This window comes from Boleophthalmus pectinirostris, unplaced genomic scaffold (assembly GCF_026225935.1).
Source record: "Boleophthalmus pectinirostris isolate CB_2022bp ecotype Guang Dong unplaced genomic scaffold, ASM2622593v1 HiC_scaffold_9, whole genome shotgun sequence".
Classification (NCBI taxonomy): Eukaryota; Metazoa; Chordata; class Actinopteri; order Gobiiformes; family Gobiidae; genus Boleophthalmus; species Boleophthalmus pectinirostris.
Genome location: NW_026571541.1, coordinates 4,692,858 through 4,713,701, shown reverse-complemented (window position 1 = coordinate 4,713,701; position 20,844 = coordinate 4,692,858).

The following is a 20,844-nucleotide window of genomic DNA, read 5'->3' as shown; positions in this document are numbered from 1 at the left end:
CAGCACAGATTTGTGCACACGTCAAAGCAATAATTACATTTTATTTTCTGCTATTAAAATGAAAACATTGTTTAGAACTTTCTAGACATTCCTGCTCTGCTGCAGTCGCTCATGTCTGTTGTGTTTTCATTCTTCCCAATAGTTACTCACAGTCGTAGTTGTTGCCCTTCTACTGGGTGAGTTTAAAATGTGCTGCTCTCACTTTCATGTTATTATGTGGGAAATTGGTTAATTCAACATTTTCAAATAAGAATGATAAAAATATTACCACCATATTATGTAACATTAAGTCCAATTCAAATGTACTAAATGTATTTCTTTTCACATTTAGAAACATACCAATAATGAACCTGCAAGAGCTGAATATGACACTAATCCCACACACAATCTCCTCACAAGTGTTGGACAAAGGTCATTTTTACCACAGAATCACAGAAAAACAAGTGAAATGATGATTGTTTCCTTAAACTCGATTGCTGTGTTGTGTGTGTATGAGAGTGAGAAAGAAAATCACAGTGTGTGTGTGTGTGTGTGTGTGTGTGTGTGTGTGTGTGTGTGTGTGTGTGTGTGTGTGTGTGTGTGTGTGTGTGTGTGTGTGTGTGTGTGTGTGTGTGTGTGTGTTGGGCAGCATGGGGGTAAACACAGTAATGCAAATATTGCATTACAACCTTAAAAAACATAAGACACACACTCTTCCACTGATGTCACAGTGAACAAACATCAGGCTGTAAAAAGATTTTTACTCTGCAAAATCCCCTTTCCTTGTTGCCTCTTCAAGTTTGCCATCTACTTGTGGGATACCAGGATACTTGTAACTGTCCTCAACATCTGCTGTAGTTGTCACCACTAGTAACAGTTGGGTAGTTTAACAGGTGAGTCACTGGACTTTCACATGGGCAACCTGGGTTCACCTTCTCACTCAAATTTAGTTTTGTTTTTTAACTGCAACATGTCATGCAAAATGTTCACTTTATCTTTACTAGTTTTTCATAATATAATTGTATGAGAAAAATGTAAAAGGAGCCACTTTCAGGAGTAAACCACATGACACATATTAACCTTATATAAAGATTTACTACAAAGACAGTGGTAAATTCTTATATTTTTTTCCATATGGATGAGGTTGTAAATCCCCGACCTCGTCCAGTCATGGGGGTAAACAGGGTCGAGCCTGATTCGTACTTGGATGGGAGCCCGGGTGCAGTGGAATAGCAGTGGCTCTCGTACTGCTGTTGTGCTCTTGGGAAAGACGCTTCACCTACCATGTTCAGTATGAATGTGGAATGTGTGAGTGAATGACAGGTGGCAGCTTTGTTTCTGTCAGTCTATCCCAGGACCCAGGACAGCTCCACTGGCTGCAGCAGTGTAACACCACCACCAAGTGTTAGGAGAATAAATAATGCAATGTGAAGCTCCTTGGGTCTTGTGAAAGGTGCAAAATAAATACAATGCCAGTTTTACAATTATTAAAGGCAACAGATGCCCAGGACGAGCACTCAACCTGAGGTCAAGTAAATAATATAATAATATATGAGTTTTCACAAAGGGCCTCAGAGCATTACAGAACTATTCATTATTGTGGCTGAATTGTACTCCAAACAGACATATAAACTTCCAAAGCTACAGAAACAGCTAGAGTCAAGTGTAAGAGTAGAGTTTAGTTTCTTTCAATTCATACTCAAACCAAACAATCATACTTCATATTTTCCAATAATAACAATAACATTACACACAATAAAGTTATAACATCCTCCTGCCTGATGAACTGTTGTTCATCAGGCGGGAGGATGTTACATTAACATAGTTCAAGAGGATATGATATATGCAAAGAGCACATGAATGTATTAGATCACGGGTGCTCACACTTTTTCAGCATGTGAGCTACTTATAAAATGACCAAGTCATAAAGATCTACCTAATACAAAGCAAAGCAAACTGCACTGAAACACTCTGTGCCCCTTTTTTGGACCCTCACCCACAGTTTGAGAACCTCTTCTCCAAGAGAACTTCCTCTGGCACTTTACACAAAACTGTGAAAAAAGTGAAGGAAGATTTTTAAACCTGTTTTTTAAAGTTCTAAACTGGAGTTGCATTCTTTTCTGGTTTTGCAGTGATATTTACCAGCCTCTGCACGTTTACCAAACCAAACGCACATCGTGACAAACACAGATGCATTTGTGCACTTTTGTTAGGCAAACTTCAGCCAAATGTGGCAGTAGGTCTGTTCTGTAGATCCGCTCTATGCTGTAGACCTGCTTTGTGCCAACACTGGAACACAAATTTAGACTGGTTTTTGCTTCACGTTTGGTCTTGCTCTTCTAATCAGCCGCACTGTGGGAGGGGCTTGTGTTGGCTGTACGCAGGAAGGAGCGAGAGCGTGAAAAGGCGAGGGGCGGCGTGCTGACGTGAGGCAGGTGGACAGGTAGGATGTTTAGGAAGTTGAACCTGCCCTGTGATGCACGCTGGTACACGAGGGCACACGCTGTTGCAGACGAGCCGTGCATAGGGAGCGTGTGTGTTTGTGATGTGCCGTAGAGTCTCCGCGGGTTTCAAATGAGCGCACAGTCTGCACTGAGACGCCCCACACGCTCCTGCACCCGCTACAAGTTTATTACCAACAGCAGCGGCCGTAATGAAATATAATCGCACTTGTTGAGTGTCAGACCTTGAGTGAGAGACAAGACCGAGTCCAAACACGAGTCTGAGATGAGACACAGCAATCTACCCACACGACCTTGGCGATCGACTGGTAGATCGCAATCGACGTATTGAGCACCCCTGTATTAGACCATCCCTGCCTGGAAAAATCTTTGTTTTTATACCCATATATATCCAGGTCTGTCTGGGAGCACTGTCCTTTCTTGTCAGGACAACATCTCCTACTTTGAGTGTGCCGGGGATTGGAGTCTCACATTTGTGAGCTGATTTCAAGTCCATAAAATAGTCTCTGTACCAGCTGTTCCAAAAGCTGGAAAAAAGGCTCCTGGTATTTCCACCTTCTGCCCAGCTCCTCACAGTTTGCTGTTACTGGAACTGGGGAAGGTTCAGTCTTTGGTGGTCGTGAAGTTAGACGTTTACCAACCAGGAAGTGAAAAGGAGTAAGTGGCTGTGGTTCTAAAGCCTCAGATACAGGTCTGGAGTTCAACACTGCCTTAACTTTAACAAGAATAGTTGTTAGTTCTTTAAAGTTCAGTGAGGCTTTCCCCTGTACCCTCTTTAAGTATGTTTTTATAGACCTCACAAGCCCCCATCAAGTTGCTCGCTCAGCAATAAACGTTCAGGAGATCACTTTGTCGGTAAAGAACTCTGTGAGCACTGACATTTTAATCATTTGCCATAATATTTTAGTATTATCTTTTCCACATTTCTTGAAAGAGGCACTTCACCCTTACAGCCTCGAGTCTGCAGTAGACCTCTCTTTGTGTTTTCTTTGTCTTTTAAAATGTTCATTAGCCCTTTTTGGGAAATGTGCAATGAATAGAGTGTACAATATTTTATTGTTTGACCCCCTGTGAGCCCAGCCCTTTGGGACAACGGATGGAAATGAGCCTTAGGCTATAACCTGGTGTGTTTACATTCATGTTGTGTCATGTTTGTCCATTAACATGCTCTGTCCCAATCAAATAAATAAATAAATAAATACATTTTTATAAAACACAAAATCTTGCTTCTCTGGTCTCCACACAAGTCCTAACTCCTTGAGCGCTTTTCCACTGAACTCTACTCCTTTCTCTTTCCACACTGCCCTCAGATCAGGTGAGATATTTCCCCATTTGCACAGGTTCATGTCTGTCTGAGAGAGAATGAACCTTGTCCCTCCAAATGTAGAGGAGGCTGAACATTTGGTGAGCTTGAAATAAAGTCATCAACGTACAGAGAGTCTCTGAGTGTCTGTACTGTCTTTGGTTGTTCTGTTCCATATTGTTTGAGATGTTTCTTTGTTTTTGTTTTTTGTTTTTTTTTTTTTAATTGTGGCCTCAAGCAGGAATGGGCTGGGCGACACTCCAAAAACAACTGTGTTCATTCTGAGGACACATACCAGTTTTTTACAGTTTCTGAAAGAGAAATCTGGAGAAAAGCCTTTGTTATGTCTGCAGTATAATAAGCACATGAATAAGCACATCCAGCAGGTTTGGCTTTAGGTTAGGCCCAGTGTACAGACAGTTACTGAGAGATGAGTAACCTTCTTCATGTGATGATGCATCAAATACCACTCTAAGTTTAGTTGTGGCCTCGTCTTCTCGTACAATGGGGCATGTAATATTTAACAGTCTCTTTATTCTCTACCACTGTTATGTCCTTTAATACATCCTCACAAATGTCCTGCTGTAGGTAGTCTTATGTAACACTGTTGTACCTGAAATACAAAGTTGTATTAGTTTCGAGTTTTTTCATAAGGCTTTCAAGATGTGGCTTTGCCACCCTAAAGTTGTCTAGACATTGAGCCTTATCTGCTCACTGATAACTCAACTTGGTAGCTTCCATTTTCAAATGTGGTTGTCTGTTCTGCTGTTACTTAGCACATCCGAGGCCTCTGGGCTCTCTGTCTGACTGTTTACTATGCCCAAGGACTCCACTTCCCAGAATGCATGTCGTTGTTTTAAGGTCTGAGTGTCATCAGTCAAACTAATGTGCATGTAAGTGGTATCTGTAACACTCGAGGATGTCACTGGCCCCTGTAAAGTCCACCCAAAAATGCACTCAACTGTTACTAGTGAGTTTTTAACCTTCTGGACTTTCCCAGTAACAGTAACTGTATTAGTCAGCGCCTATCAACACTTGCATCTCTTGGTCGTTAGCACCCTCTAGTGGAAAGTCTGCAAACTGTAACCCTCTTTTCCTTATTTTTACCTGAATGGGCTCACTTGGGACTTTAATCACAGCTGAACATACCTGAGGAGTCTCTACTGCTTCTATCTCAAGTCTGTTCAGTGTTTCACATGTTCTGGAGCTCAACTGTTTAGTTTATTAGTTTAGTTTATTTATTTAATGAGACAGGGACAGTGCACAATCTACATTAACCTTAACTTGAGAGATGTATTGTACCAGGTGATAGCAGTAGAACTCATTTCCACCTGCAGTCCCTGGGCAGGTTGACGTTACAGTTCACAAAATCAAACATACAAAGAGAATGATTTTATAATGACCAGAGCATCATGACCATTTTGTATCATCATTCACACCCAGTTCTCTCAGCATCTTACAAACATCATCCTTATCAAGATCATCATTCAATTCATTCACTCCAGAACAGAAATGTGATCAGCTCTGTTGGTAACATGTTCCACTGACGGATGCCGCGCATGAAAAGGCTGAGTTCAAATGCCATCCTGTGTTTGTGGATCCTGCATTGGCTGCACACAGTGGATCGGGGGGTGGTTTCAGAGCTCAAACTGTTTTAGCGGAGAAGCAGCAGTTTCATGAATGATCTTAAAAGGCAGACAAACATTTGCGTACATTATCAGATTTTCAAAAGTTAAAATGCTGTTTCACAAAAATATGACAGTGGTGGAGTAGCCGACTTTTCTAGTCATGGGTCTTGAGAGGCTTTATATAATGATCCAAGAAGCCTCAGAGCTGATTTACAAGCCTGTGACCAACTTGTTATGCTGTTAAAAAGGTGTGGTATTATCATTGCATTTAGAGGCACCTGAGGCTTCAGTCGTCAGGGAGTTTCTGATGGATCTGAAATAGGCCATGTTGAATTTTATGGCGGTTGTTGACTTTTTAATGTACTTTTTAAAACATAAATTTGGTTCCAGAATAATTCCTAGATATTCCATCTGATCAACATTATTAACCTTCTGCCCTTCTATCAGAGTTTCAGGATAGTTTTGAGGTTTGTGACGATTTATCTCCTCTCACTTCTCTGTTACAGGAGCAGTGGAACCAAAAACATGGAGGTTCAGTGTCTCTTGCCTTACAACTGGCAGCCCTAAAGCTCTGACAATACTAGTCCAATGAGGTTCACTTGGTCTTCCAATAATTTATGTTATTAGGTTCTTTTTTCAGACCAAGAGTTTGTTTTCATAAATGACAGTTTCGAATGCTCGCTAGCGGTCTTCCTCAGAGTGGTCACAAACCCACATCAGAAGATCTTGTAACAGGTGTCTGTAGTTCAGCAGTTTTGACATGTGAGTACTAATCACAATGTCCTTTCCCTCAAAACGGCTTTGGAGTAATTCTACTGCAGACTGATATGGAAAAAAACTGGGAAAAAATTATAAGAATTTACCACTGTCTTTGTAGTAAATCTGTATATAAAGTTAATATGTGTCATGTGGTTTACTCCTGAAAGTGGCTCCTTTCACATTTTTCTCATACAACTATATTATGAAAAACTAGTATAGATAAAGTGAAAATTTTGCATGACATTTACAGGTAATGTGCATGATAAACTACATTTTCTTTGTATGTTCCATGTAATGTTTGTATTCTTTAATTATATGTTGCAGTTAAAAAACAAAACAAAATCTGAGTCAGAAGAGGAATTTGAACCCAGGTCCCCCATGTGTAACCCTCAACCCCAACCCCAACCCCTAACCCCAACCCCTAACCCCTAATGCCAACCTAAGCCTAACCCTAACCCCTAACCTCTAACCCCAACCCTAACCCCAACCCCTAACGCCAACCCTAACCCCTAATGCCAAACCCTAACCCCAACCCTAACCTCTAACCCCAACCCCTAACCTCTAACCCCAACACCTAACCCCCCAACCCCTAACCCCTAATGCCAACCCCTAACCCCAATCCCTAGCCCCTTACCCCAACCCTAACCCTAACCCCAACCCCTAACGCCAACCCCTAACCCTAACACTAACCCCGAACGGCAACCCCTAACCCCTAATGCCAAACCCTAACCCCAACCCCTAACCTCTAACCCCAACCCTTAACCCTAACCCCAACTCCTAATCCCAACCCTAACCTTAACCCTAACCCCTAACGCCAACCACTAACCCCAACCCCCAACCCCTAACGCCAACCCCTAACCCTAACGCCAACCACTAACCCTAACCCCTAACGCCAACCCTGAACCCTAACCCCTAACGCCAACCCCTAACCCCAACCACTAACCCTAACCCCTGACCGTAACCCATAACCCCAACCCATAACGCCAACCCCTAACCTCTAACTCCAACCCCTAACGCCAACCCCTAACACTACCCCCACCCCCTAACCCATAACACCAACCCCTAACCCCAATCCCCTAACCCCTAACCCCTAACCCTAACCCCCTCATGCTGCACATATTTACCAAAGAAATTGTAACAGTTTTCACTGTCATATACAAATCTTTTAGGATTCAGATAAAACATTTTAAAATGATGTATGATTTGTCTATATCTTTTCCATATGGGGAATCACAGTTGTCGTCATCATTTGTTCCAGCTGCTACTCCAGTCAGGTAGGATCTGAGGTAAGTAAGTAAGTTTCTGTCTTGTATAATGCCTCATTTTCATGAATAGCTGTTTCATACTGAGACTTTCTTTAAATTTATATTCAAACCAAATAATAATAATTCATATTTTTCAATAACAATAACAGTAAACACTGTAAATTTACAACCCTATTATGTAATTGGGTTGGGCTTGAGCAAACAAAATACGGAAAATGTGATATGCAAATTTAATTGAAAGCATCACCACTACCTCAAAGATAATTGTGTGAATGAAATAACAACAAGCATCCGGTGCCAAGCTTGTAATTAGAGGTGTTCACACCCAGTGAACATAACCACACAGACGCAGTGTGTCAACAGTCAAAATCAAGAAACTGGTCTGATATTTACAACACTACAAAAAAGTACTGTGAACTTTGAGGAGTTTGAGGAGTTGGGGGAGCAGACTGGCGGCCTCACTTCCTTCAGTTTTCCTCAGGGCAGTTGTGGCTACAATAGTGGGTTGCCATCTCAAAATATGGATTAAATAACTTTTTAATACGCTAATAACAATTCTTTGTATGTGCCTTTTGCTCAGTACTGAACTGCACTATTTATTACGAATTGTTACTCATATATTTATTCAATTATTTTCAGGGAAACTATTAACAATGGTCACGATTGTAACTAGTTATTGAATTTTTTTTTACACAAAATAATATATGTAATGTATTTGAAAGTGTAACGTTTGAAAAAGTGTAACGTTTTTGTGCTATCCGACAAAAACTTGACGTGAAATACCAATTAGACCAAAAGCCTGGTTACCACAGGGCTACATGTCAACTTCAACCACATCACAACGTAACCACACTTCACTGCTCCTCAACCACCTCTCACTTTCCAAAGGCTCTATTTGAATTCAGGACGTTAGAGGGGGCATTTGAAAGGGCGGCTGTTTTAGTGTTTTGGAAGTTGAATCATACAAAACGATGACATCAAATCAACTCTGTCATGTCTGTAAAAAACTGAGGATGAAAAAGTAAGTCGCTTCAAGTTATACAGGTATGAAGTATGAATATGAAGTTAATGCAAAATTTAGACGTCACGAACTACAGGACACCACCAATTACTCCGATGAGAGTAGTAGTAATGACATGTTTGTGAAATGTTTGTGTCACTAGAGTGATGTGAACTGGACAAGATAATTGCTCAAACAAATAACCAAATCTCAATGGCTTTAACAACAGTAATTAACAAAAGGAATGTTTACAAGGACAATTAAGGGTATAATTATTTTAAACATGTTGAGCAATGATGAGTAGCGTGGAGGACAGCAGGGGTCAGCCTTTCCTTTTCAATGGAAAAAAAACAACATCTTGTTCAATTAAAATGACTTAAATTAAGATACTTTTTACTTTATTTGAGTCGATTCAACTTGACAAGTCAAATGATCCACCAATGGAATAAGTGTGAGTTTCTTATTTCAAGCAACATTCAATTTAGTTTCTTATTTTAAGTGCAAAAAGTTGTTTTTCTTTTTTTAAGTGTAGCAAGATGTATTTTCATATTTTAAGTACAAAAAGGGTCCATCCATATGAAATCAGGAGTTTTCAAGGAATCTCCCCTATGAACCAGCTCAGATTTGGCTGAATTTTTTTTTTTAAATGTCTAAAATTACCAAATGAAAGAGTTTTAAATTTTAGATCCTGAGATGTGGCCCGTTGAAATTTTGAGGCCATTCCCACTTTTTCAGAAACCTTAATTTCTAAGCATGTTTGAGAGACCATAACTTAATAAATAGCGCTATGAAGTGGAAAATATGTATTATTGTAGATTCTGGGTCATAGATTTGAAATGTGGGCACAGTTAAATGTTGATAAACTTTTTACCAGAGAAACTAGGGCATATTCTGATTAGTTTAAAATAATAAAAACATCTACTATTAACTTCCTTCATTTCAAACTGAATTTATGCAAATGAGCTCTCACAATTAATTTTTGGTGGAGCTCAGGTAGTTTTCCACCTGTTAGAAAGGTTCAATTATCTTTAATAGACTTAAACACTATTTGCTTGTTATAAGGGAACACAGTTAGAGATTATTTGTGGTACATTGTTTGTGATGGTTTTGGTGGCACAGTAAAACTCTCGGCTGCAAGGGCCAGTCTTCAGACAACCGACAGTAATCAAATAGTGACTGCACTCTGGATGTTTGAGTGGACTTCACAAAACATAAAGAATGTGACGTTTTTCTTTACAAGCTCTAAATACATTACAACCCATTAATTTACTTCCAAACTAGAAGAGCGCTATAGAAAGGTAAAGACTGTGAATGGTGCCAGATCACACCACAGTTTCAATCCGGTGTCAAATGGTAAATTAGAATGAGGAGAATATCTCAAGATCATTTATGTACTGAAGTGTCAGTTTCTGAAATACAAAATGAGATTGTGCAGATTTCTCTCTGTAGCAGCCAGGTCAATACAGTGCATGTATTTATGACATCAGGTGGTTCACTGGGAATATTTCAGAGAGTTCAGATGAACACGATGATGTCTATGTGAGATTCATAAATGGAGACGACAGAACCCTCATCTGGCCTCCTGAACATTGGCAGAACCATGTTGGGTCCAAGTTCAGCACATAATCTGTTGTATTAAAGTACCAGAAGAGAAGAAGAGAAGAAGAAGAGCAGAAAAACCAGAAGAAGAGCATGAGATTATCGCCTTGACACTGCAGATGATGACAGGATCCAAACGTTACTTCTGAAGTTCATTAGTTGTTAGGAACACTTAGTGTTCAAGATACAAGTACAGATGATCTACATGTCAGTGGCAAAGGCACCAGAATGGGCACATTTGTCCAGTATGTTGGTATTTTCATCTTAGGTTGTTTTTCAAACTGAATTTTTAAAATGTAATTTCTAGCAGTTGAACAAATAACCAACCAGATTATTGTATTTTGGTAACTTTTGCGTCAGTATCAAATTTTTTCTTGTTAATGTTACTGCCTTCTTGAAATATTTTTGTGCGAAAATGATACACATATGGTGGAACTGAAAGTCATGGTTATAGAATCAGAGACTGTGATTTAACAGACAATGAGTATTCCAATTGTATTTTGCAGTTTTTAATCAGTTTCCATCGATACTATCTTATGTTGCTTTACTTATACACCATGAAAAACTATTTCTGTGTGAGGTACAAACAAACAAATTATCTTTCTCAAATAAAAATAGAATAAATAATGCAACAAATTATTTTGTACAGAGTTAATCATTGAATTAATGACACTTTTCCAAACAATGGACCATAAATAATCTCCAATTGTCTTCCCTTATAACAAGCAAATAGTGTTTAAGTCTATTAAAGGTAATTGATTATACTGAAATACCTTTCTAGCAGGTGGAAAACTAAGCTCCACCAAAAATGACCTGAGAGTCATTTTCAAAAATTCAGTTTGAAATTAAGTTAATAGTAGATGTTTTTATTACTTTAAACTAATCAGAATATGCCAAAGTTTCTCTGGTAAAAATTTGATCAACATCTAACTGTGCCCACATGGGGAACCGAGGGGCCAAAGAAGGGGCCAAAATCAAATTAAGGTCAAATCTGGTCTGTGAGCATATTTGGGACTCTACACACCATCCACATGAAAGCTCAGAAAAGTGTGAGATTGTTGTCAGAAATGGTCATTCTCTCAGATATTCAGGTTCAGCAGTTAGTTTGTAAATATCTGCTTGGAGTAAATAGATCTTGGACATTAAAAATAGAAAAAAAAATAAAAAATTGAGTGGCAAACAAATGTGAGATTTTGGCATAGCACCCCCTTAATAAAGATATTAATATCTGACAATAGATTTAGAATCTACAATAATACACATGTTTGTTTGTCTGTTTGTTTGTCTGTTTGTTTGTTTGTTTGTTTGTTTGTTTGTCTGTTAGCAACATAACTCAAAAAGTTATGGACCGATTTTGATGAAATTTTCAGGATTTGTTGGAAATGTGAAAAGGAAGAACTGATTTCATTTTGGGGGTGATCCAGAAGAAATCCTGGATTCTGGATCACTTTGAAATTTTAGTTAACATTGTGGTAAATGGGGCCAAAAATTTTGTTTCTCAATATCTCACTTAATTATTGACCAAACCCCATGAAATTTGACTCAGGGATGGACAATGGGATCCTCTTTCATATTCCAAAGGCTGATCCGGATCTGATCCAGAAGACTGATTTTATCTTTATCTTTTATTTATATAAAAAATGGGGGTAGTCCTTGGCTGAGGTCTGCGCTCTCTGACTGCTTTTCTAGTTTTATGAAGTTATGGTCTCTCAAACATGCTTATAAATTAAGTTTTCTGAAAAACTGAGCATGGCCCCAAAATTTCAACGGGCCATAACTCACAAATGCCCTGCTCAAGGGATTGAGCTAAAAATTTAACATTCTTTCATTAAGTAATTTTAGAATAAAAAAAATAAAAAATTCAGCCAAATCTGAGTTGGCTCATAGTGGACGGCCGCTGATTTCATATGGACTGACCGAGAAGTTTTGCTCCAGTTTCACTTTATTTAACACTCTGTTTTGTTTTGGATGGGGCTCCCTGCTCTCAGGTTCTCCTTGTTGGTTATTTTCTAACAGTTATTCATAACCGTTTCTATTTCCTCCACTTAGGGGCTGCAAGGTTTTATAAACTCTGGATTAATATGGTATTTTAATAAATATTGGCCATTTTCTAGTTCTATCGTAGCCTGAAGCTTCCAGGTTCGATCCCCGGGTCCCCCGGGCCTTTCTTTGTGGAGTTTGCATGTTTCTCCCCGTGTCTGGAGGGGTTTCCTCCAGGTGCTCCGGTTTCCCCCATCAACCCAAAACATGCTCCAGGTCTCCAAGAACAGTTGATAGTCAAGGTCAGTTAAATACAATCAATCAATGAACCTGCCCAGGGACGACAGGTGGAAATGAGCACCGATGCTACAACCTGATGTACAAGCATCTCTCCTGTTAAGGTTAATGCAAACATTGTGCGCTGTCCCTGTCTCAAACAAATAAATAAAATAAATAAATTGTGACCAGAGAGAACGTCGCTACCACGAATACGAGGCCCGCTTCGGTTGTCCATGTGAGGTTCAGACAGTTCTCTGCATCTACAGCCACAAACAAGGTGATCAGAGAATCAGTTGCATTACTTCATGATTCTATGATTCTTCTTTAGTCAGTGTTATAATAAAATAAGTAGAATTTGTACTGAATGATTTTTAAATATGTTACTAACACTTGTTTACATGTGGCTTTGGCACAATAATGCACTGTATTCATTTATTAAGTTTGTTTTCAATTAACTATTTCTGTATGAAACAATAAACAATACCAAGTAATAAAGTCGGCGTGACAAGAACTTTCTGGATTTAAATGCTGCTAAAACCTTACAAATGTTTGGCCATGTTTTTTTGACAACCAACAGTCTGTTGTCAGACGTGGCCAGCAGAGATTACAGATACAACATTCTTTTCCTGTTAGTCTTTCCCAGTGATGCCACTGATGTGCTACTCAGTAACGTGTTACTGTAGTCCCACTATTTTTTTCAGTAGCGAGTCGTCTAACGCAATGCTATTTCCAAACCAGTAGTCACATTTAAGTTACTTATCTAATACACTGTGTGTTACAATTGTTTGCGTTTCAGGGTGACGTAGGTTATTTATTTATTTTAATTTTTTGGCGACGTGGGTTGTGTGACCCCAAAGATTGTATAAATCTTCTCTGGTGACATGTTTCCTATGATGTTATGTCATCTCCCCTCCACCACGAGTCAGTAAACGTAACGTTTACGTAAATGTAAACAGTTTGATTTTGATTTTACTTCAGCTAAGGATGGCAAGATAAAGGTTGGTTGTTCACTCTGTGCTGGTGACAAAGTGAATACAACATCAAACCTGAAGAAACATCTAGATCAGGAGTGTCAAACTCATTTTGTTCCGGGGGCTGTATCCAACCTACTTTGATCCCAAACGGGCCGGATCAGAAAACTCATGTCATATAAACCCCAAAAATAACAATAAGTTCAAATATTTGTGCAGAGAAACACAAATCTATTACAGAAATCTTTTTTAATTGATGAACTCTTTCTTTACAAAACATTATAATATTATGAACAACCAGAAACTTTAAAAAAAATACAATTTCAACACAATGTTTTAACATGAACTTGTATGCAAACAGGAATAAGTCAGTTTTTCTTGGAAAATCCTGCACTTGGCTCCACTTTTCTCATTTTTGACATTTTGCTGATGAGGTCAAAACGATCGTCCTTTAAGAGCGTTTGGAAAAAGGCAAGTCTTCATTTGTGCTGCTCTGGTGGGAGGGGCCACTGTGCTAAGCACCGCAGAAAATTACCAATATTTTAATAGAAACTATAATTAAAATATTTTAGTAGAAAATCAGCCGAGGGCCAGATTAAAGGTCTTGGAGGGCCGCATCCGGTCCCCGGGCCATATGTTTGACACCTGTGATCTAGAGACACAGCATGATACAACCACGTTAAGAGAGCAGGTCCCAACCGGTGCGAAGAAAACAGTAACGTAAAGTAACTTGTAATCTAACTTAGTTACTTCTAAAAGCAAGTAGTCAGTAACTTATCTAAATTACTTTTTAAAGATGTAATCAGTAGTCATATTACTATTTCAAAGTAACTATGGCACTGGTCCTTCCATTTTTTGTGTTTTTTTATCAGTTCTTTATTGAGAGCCTCCTGTTTTTCTTTTATTTGCTGCTTTAACAACTTAAAGAACAAGAAGAGTTTTAATTCTTTTGTTAAAATCTATTGTAAAATCTCAGGAGGGCAGCAGACGTGACTTCCTTTTATAACACAAATTCTCTAAAAAGCCAATGTCACCATAAACTCAGAGTCATAGAAGTGAGTTTTCGGCTATTTGATATATTTTATTACTGATGCCTTTGCCTTTTAAACATCTTTTCTATGTACGTGTAATGCCTTTTTATTGGCTGCTTCATTGACGTCAGAGCTCCTCTTGGTCAGAATTGCTCCACACACACAATAATCCAGAATCTGGCTCCTCCTCCCCTCAAAGAGTTTCTTCACCAAAGTTCCAATGCAGTTCAACCACTAGAGGGCAGTGCAGTGTAACAAGACTAAAAAGAACCATTGCACTTTAATCGATGGACAAAACAATGGAGTAACAGAGTCAAAGCAACAAACCTTAACATTTCAGGTAGAGGAAACAACAACAACAACAACAATAATAACAATAATAATAATAATAATAATAATAATAGAGGCTTTGCACCGTCACGTGACCCTATAGCAACGGTACCTACACCGCCATGACACTGGACACACTATGTCATTGACTTCAGCAGCATCGGAGAAACATGGGCAGGTTTGTTGTGTATTTGGTTGTTCTAGACGCTCTGAAAGGGATAAAATGAATCATTTCTTCACTGTTCCTCTGGAAATTACTCATCAGGATCAAACAAGGGAATTCTCGAAGAAAAACAAAACAAAACAGGAATTATGGCTAGAGAACATAAACCGCGAAGAGATTTCCTCACGTCACTTTAATCAAGGTATTTGCTATTTAAATTGTTTCATAGTTTATTTAATGAGAGAAGCACATTTACTGAACTAAAATGTAAAAAGAAAACATTTGCAGTGTGAGTGGCAGTAGAAACTGGATCTTCCAGTGCACATATAAACATGTCACTCGTCGTAGGACCCATGTTTTCTTTATTGTCTTGCTTATTCACAACTATGTCTTCTAGAATTAATTGCTTTCTGCAGCGGATCTTTCTAACATTTGTGAGGATCTTTTCATGGTCGATTCTATCGAGGTTCGGCTCACAGACTCTTCGACTCGTGCGTCATGTTGATCAGAGGAGCCCAGTGTGGGTTCATTGAATCGTAAACTAGTGCAGGTTTTCCTGGATAAATTAATGACATTTTAGTTCAGTAAATGTGCTTCTTTCATTAAATAAGCTTTGAAACAATTTAAATAGTAAATATCTTGATGAAACTTTGGGTGTCTTGATGGTACAATAGGAAATCTATGGAGTAAGAAAGCTGTGAAAAATATTAATGCGCGTAAAATAGAAATCCGTGCGTATTTGGGAAATCCGTGCATATTTGGCTGTAGTTGCACATAAAATAAATATTTGTAAACTCTCAAATGAGTCCAGTCGTACATAAAATATATTGTGTGTATTTTATCCATCAGAATACGAATTGAAAAATTACGACGTCATGAATTACAATCACGAAATGAAAATTTACGATTACGCTTTCATCAGTACGAATACGAATTCACAGACGGAACTTTACTGTCAAAAATACGTCATCACTTCACAGACATTATTCATCGAGCAGAAGAAACACAGCCACAGCGAGCATCAGTCAGTCTTCTCTTCAGCTGCATTTCTTGCATGAAATGCCACCAAAAGTTCCTCAGGACGCTGAAATGTCCCAGTTTAACACCAAACTGTCCTGGTTACGACGTCACAGCCAATGAAATGTTACACATTACAGTTTAATGCAGCTTCCAGCAGCAATTAATGTTCGTGTTTACAGGCAACACCTTGGTATGTTTACAGTATTTACCAGTGAGTCACCGTGACGTGGATGGATTTGCTCATTATAACCCATTATTACTCATGAAAAACCCATTGTCTGAAATGCAGCTGAAGTGAAGGTCAGACTGACTGATGCTCGCTGTGGCTGTAGTCGTGAATGTTTTAATGTAAACCTACAGAGAACCTCATATTTGCTAATTAGCCCTGGGATAACGTTACGTCGGATGTTGGCCAACTGGCTCCACTATGTTTTCTAACATATAGGTGCAATTTCCCGTTCAAAGGAGGTGTTTCTACACAATATTATACAGCAGCGTTCGGTTCTCGAATTCAAGACATTTTTACAACCCACTTGTTGGTCGCTGTTGTAGCTTCTTGTGCTATTACTCTGTTTTTACTCTGCTACAAACTTGAGCTGCACAGTCTTGATCTTGATCGATGTTTCTTCTGCTCGATGGATAATGTCTGTGAAGTGATGATGTATTTTTGACAGTAAAGTTCCATCTGTGAATTCGTATTCGTACTGATGAAAGCGTAATTGTAAATTTTCATTTCGTGATTGTAATTCATGACGTCGTAATTTTTCAATTCGTATTCTGATGGATAAAATACACACAATATATTTTATGTACGACTGGACTCATTTGAGAGTTTACAAATATTTATTTTATGTGCAACTACAGCCAAATATGCACGGATTTCCCAAATACGCACGGATTTCTATTTTACGCGCACGAATATTTTTGACAGCTTTCTTACTCCATAGAAATCTCTTTGCGGTTTATTTTTGCTGCTATAATCTGCATCTTTTTTTCGATAATTCCCTTGTTTGATCCTGATGAGTCATTTCCAGAGGAACAGTGAAGAAACAAATTGTTTTATCCCTTTCAGAGCGTCTAGAACAACCCGTGTCATGGCGGCGTAGGTACCGTTGGTATAGGGGTCACGTGACGGTGCAAAGCCTCTTTAATAATAATAATAATAATAATAATAATAATAATAATAATAATTAAATGATGTGGACACAGCAGCTCACACATCACAAGAATAAAATAACAAAGATTAAAAAAGGGGTAAAACAAATTCTAAATAAGTCGCAAAAAGAGACAGGTGACATAATTATATAAATGTAAATGTACATGTAAAAAAAAAATTGAATAAAAACAGAAAGATAGGAAATAAAATAAAATATAAAATAAAAATAGAAAGACAAGATGGTTGGCGTGAGTGTACGTACGTAATAATAAAATGCTTTATACAAGAGGTCATAAGAAGACAGTGCAACAATGATGATGATTGTCAGGACATAGGATTGTTCATTACATAAGGGTGAGTTGTAGGGAGTATTATCTGTCCCTCTATAGTCTGCTGCAGTGGGTCAGGACTGTTCGTGATGGAGAGCAGTTTGTCCAGTGTCTTCGTGTCCCTCACTGTGACAAATGTCTCCAGCTCACAGTTGATCACGTGAGCAGATTTACAGATCAGTTTGTCGATCTGCCCAATGTCCCTTTTCCTGGAGCTGCTCCCCCAGCAGAGACCAGACCAGTAGACCATTCGGACACTGGCCCCGCAGACTGGGACAACATCTCCAGTAACTTGCTGCACACAGTGAAAGACCTGAGCTATCTCAGGAAGTAGAGTCTCCTCATGTTCTTTTTATACACAGCATTACAGTTGTCTCTCCTGTCCAACCTGCTGTTCACCTGGATGCCAAAGTACCTGTAGCAGTCCACTATTTCCACCTCATGGATGGTATGGGCTCCAGTGGTGTCCTTTTCCTCCTAAAGTCAATCACCAATTCCTTGGTTTTGTCAACATTCAGGAGCAGATGGTTTGCCTGGGACCACTCCACAAAGTTCATAGTCAGTGTCCTGTACTCCAGCTCCTGATCATCTTTGATAAATCCAACCACTGCAGAGTCATCAGAGAACTTCTACAGGTGGCCGGACCCAGAGCTGTACTAAAAATCAGAAGTGTAGAGAGTGAACAAAAATGGAGACAGGACTGTACCCATTATCAGACATGGTGCTCCCCAGTCACACATACTGAGGCCTGCCTGACAGGTATTCAGTAATCCAGGAGACAATGGAGGAGCTGACACCATCCTGAGCAGCTTCTCACTCATCAGAAAGGGCTGGATTGTATTAAAGGCACTGGAGAAATCAAAAAACAATCTCCTCATAGAGCCCTTAATACCATCCAGGAGTGAGTGCACCTGCTGCAGAAGACAGATTACTGCATCTTCCACGCGTAAATGGTACTGTTAGGTAAACTGTAGAGTATCCAGGGATGGTGTCACCAGTGGTCTGAGCTGAGCCAGAACAAGTCTCTCAAATATGTTCATGACATGTGTTGCCAAAGCAACTGGTCTGAAGTCATTGAGTCCAGATGGAATGGGCTTCTTGGGCATTGGCACAATGCAGGAGGTCTTCCATAGCAGCGGGATTCTTTCAAGCTTTAGACCCAGAGTGAAGAGAAAGTGCAGGATCCCAGTGAGCTGTGCTGCACATGTCCTCAGCACATGAGGGTTGACTTGGTCTGATCCGGGAAATTGCAGATTGAGTAGGTTTGTCCTGTCTGGGCTATTGTCCCGCAGCTTGGTTTTGGTGAGACCTGTGATGGCCTTCATCCCCCGCCACATGTCCCTGGTGTTGTTCTGTTGGAGTTTAACCTCCAATTTCCTCCCATAGGCCTCCTGGCTCTGCCTAAGTTATAATAATAATAACAGACTGTAGGTCAGGGGTCGGGAACATATGGCTTGCGAGGCAGGTGTGGCTTGTTTGATGATTGCATCAGGCTTGCAGATAAAACATAAAATATTCTCACTTGTTTTAGACTACGTTTACACATAGCCAGGTATTCTGAGAAATTAATATTTCCCTCTCTCTGTTTTCCAAAATAAGATCGTGCACACAGCATCATTTTCAAAAACGTTTTTGTTGACATCAACCCGCATAAATCCTCCATCGAGCGCCGGCAGAACTACAATGAGTCTCTGGGCGCAGCTGGATTAGATTCAAACCTGTAGCATTTATTTCATTACAGCTGTATGGATTACTCACAAATACCTTGAAAAACGTGCATTAGTGAGCGAGCTTGCCTCTTCACAAATATGTTAAAAAAGTGACAAAATCACTGACCTCCAAGCCTTTGTTCATCTCTGGTCATGGATCTGATCCATCAGCTGTGTGTGCAAATGAAACACATGAAAAGTGTTTCACCAGAAGAAACAGGTGAGATTCACACTTCTGTCCGGATCCTTTGTACCAACTCGGAACCAGCCGTGGTTGAGCCTCGTCTTGAGGGGCTGCGCACTACGGTGAGTGCTCCTGTGTGTTTAGCGTTGTTACTCGAACTCAGAACTTCTGCTCCGGGCTGATGTGCGTTGAGTTGCGTACAAAGTTCTAGGCTACATGCTGCTGTTTCATGAGTTCATGGTGATAACTTGAGATGAGGACGGCCCGCAGTGTTAACGGGGAACATAGCTTCCTTTCACAATTGGAGGAACATTGGGAACATCGATCTGACCCTAGTCAAAACCCTACTCCAGGTCCGTATATTTATATTAGGGCTGGGCAAAAATTTTAAAAAATTTATCGCATGTTATACGCAAAACCAATTAACCCTTGAACCGGAGCCCGCGGAAGCTCAGAGCCCACGGTTGGTCCAGCTCGGACACGTTGCATAAAAAGTGAAAAAGAAGATGTCAAACCTAAAAAAACACTTGGTGTGAACTTTTTCAAAATAAAAGCCAGTGAGAAACAGACATTTACAATTAAATAATAAAAACTGCGTCAACTGTGTTAAAATAATTGATAATGAATGCAAAATTAACATGTTAACGTGCCCAGCCCTAGTATATATACATATATATATATATATATATATATATATATATATATATATATATATATATATATATATATATATATATATATATATATAGACACACATACACACACACACAAACACATATATATATATGATGTGTTTCTCACCTTCCACGGTGGTTGGTCTCTCACCCTCATCCAACTCGAGTCGTCTACCAGAGGCCTGGGAGCCTCAGAGTTCTGCGCAGTATCTTTGCTGTTCCCAGTACTGCACTTTTCTGGAGTGAGATGTCCGTTGTTTTTCCCGATATCTGTTGTAGCCTCTTCCAGTTTGGGGGTTACATCCCCGAGTGTCCGATCACCACAGGCACCACTGATGCCTTTAAATTCCAGGCTCTCTCCAGCTCCTCTTTGAGCAAATCCATGCAGCACCAGAAGTCACATTAATGGTGAGTATTATAACAAGATTATTTAAAAGAATAAATTCAGAGGCTTATTATACTCAGATTTAGTTCAATTCAGTCTTAAAATATATTATATGGCTCTCACTGAAATTAATTTCCAAATATTTTGCTTTCATGGCTCTCTGAGTCAAAAGGGTTCCCAACCCCTGTTGTAGGCTATACATTGTGAGCTGCTTGTATGAATTGTTTTGCGAATTCTAACCTAAATAGAAAACTAAAGCCATGCCACTTTGCAAATGTTCGCTCTTGTTTAATCTCAGGGGGGAGGCATGGTTGGGCCTGGTTAGTACCTGGATGGGAGGCCCACCTTTTCTAGTGTGAATATGGTGTGTGTGTGTGTGTGTGTGTGTGTGTGTGTGTGTGTGTGTGTGTGTGTGTGTGTGTGTGTGTGTGTGTGTGTGTGTGTGTGTGTGTGTGTGTGTGTGTGTGTGTGTGTGTGTGTGTGTGTGTGTGTGTGTATGTTGTCGGGGCAGATGATGCTGAATATGAAGTTCTTGAGTGTCAGTTTTGTAGTCAGAAGGATATGTACATAAATTAACTTGGAACACACTTTTTTTTTTTATGCCTGTGTGCTGGACCAAGTGGTAAGTAAAAACCCCA